At 40.0% G+C, this 1,723-nt stretch overlaps 1 pseudogene; it reads left to right on the forward strand.

Annotated features, from left to right (window-relative positions):
- The window catches only part of LOC105517300, a 46,317-nt pseudogene that overhangs the window by 2,764 nt on the left and 41,830 nt on the right, over positions 1-1,723 (forward strand).

Raw genomic sequence — 1,723 nt, forward strand, 5'->3', positions numbered from 1 at the left:
TCTCTACTAAAAATACAAAAAATTAGCCAGGCATGGTAGTGGGTGCCTGTAGTCCCAGCTACTTGGGAGGCTGAGGAAGGAGAATGGCGTGGACCCCGGAGGCAGAGCTTGCAGTGAGCCAGGATCACGCCATTGCACTCCAGCCTGGGTGACAGAGCAAGACACCATCTCAACAACAAAACAAAACGAAACAACAACAAGCAAACAAAAAAACAGTAACTTTAAGGATGGAAGGGCACTGTTATGGGCTGAATTATGTCCCTCCAAAATTCATGCATTCAAAGCCCCAAATACCTCAAAATGTGACTATATTTGGAGATAGAATTTTTAAAGAGGTAATTAAGCTTAAATGAGGTCATCAGGGGTGTGCCGTAAACCAGTGTAACTGGCCTCCTTAAAAGAAGAGATTAATACTCAGACACACTTAGAGGGAAGGCTGCTGTGAAGACACAGGGAATTACTTTTATCTTCAGTGGTGGCTGCTAAGACCAAAAGAAGGCAGTGCTATAATTGGGGAGGGTGGAACTGAGTTTAGTCTTCAGCTCTGTGTTGAAGGAAGTTTTTTAAAAGTCATACTATATAAATTTGTTTCTCAATATGCAAAAGTGAACATAGTATTTCTGCCTCTAGTGATGTTGGAATAACCAGTTCTACTTGTTTCCTTCCTATCTGTAAACGGCTAGACAACTGGAAAATTATATGATACAATTGTTTTCAGATATTAGACAGCAAAAGCATAATTCCTGAGAGAAAGGAAACAAAACAGAGTGAAAGAACCACCAGGGAGCTGTAAACTGGAACATTCTCAGCATTCATGATGATCTGGAAGACAACCCAGTCAGTGTGGAGAAATCTCACTGATCACTGTATTAGTTTTCTGTGGCTACTGTAATACATTACCATAAATATGGTGGTTTAAAACAGCACAGATGTATTATCTTACAGTTGTGTGGATGAGAAGTCTGACACAGACATCACACCGGGCCAAGATCACGGCATGGTGCTGTCCTTTTTGAAGGATGCAGGGAAGAATCCATTTCTTTGCCTTTTTCACCTTCCAGAGGCCACCTACTTTCCTTAACTCATGGCTTCCTTCCTCATCTTCAAAGCCAACAACATTGAGCCAGGTCCTTCTCATGCTGCTGTCTCTTTGGTTCTTTCTTCAGCACCCCTAGTCTGCTTTTAAGGACCCTTGAGCCCACCTGAATACCCAGAATAAGTTCCCTATTTTAAGGCACGCTGACTAGTAACATTAATTCCAGCTTCTACCTTAATTCCCCTCTGTCATGTAGTCTAACGTATTCCCAGGTTCTGGGGATTCGGATGTGAACATCTTTGGTGGAATAATTTTGCTTACTATAACCACTGAGGCATTTCCCAGAACAGTCATGCCATAGTATTAAGATAAACTAGTCCTAAAGTGATGGCTACTCTAGACCCAACCTAACAAAGCCTAAAGACAAGCTTGAAAGGATTAAGCTGATCCACAAGTAAATTAATGCTTGTCAAAATAAACTTCAATTCTCTTTAAAGAAAGGCAACAAAATCCAGACACAAATGTCACAAAACAATGTGACATTAATAATCACAATAAAAAGTTACTGGACATTCAAAGAAGCAGGAAAATATGATTCATAACCAGAAGAAAAATTAATCAATAGAAATCGTCCCATAATGACTGATAATGGAATGATCAAATGGGGACTTTAAAATAGTTCTTATG

This window comes from Colobus angolensis, unplaced genomic scaffold, assembly GCF_000951035.1.
Source record: "Colobus angolensis palliatus isolate OR3802 unplaced genomic scaffold, Cang.pa_1.0 Scaffold3, whole genome shotgun sequence".
Taxonomy (NCBI): Eukaryota; Metazoa; Chordata; class Mammalia; order Primates; family Cercopithecidae; genus Colobus; species Colobus angolensis.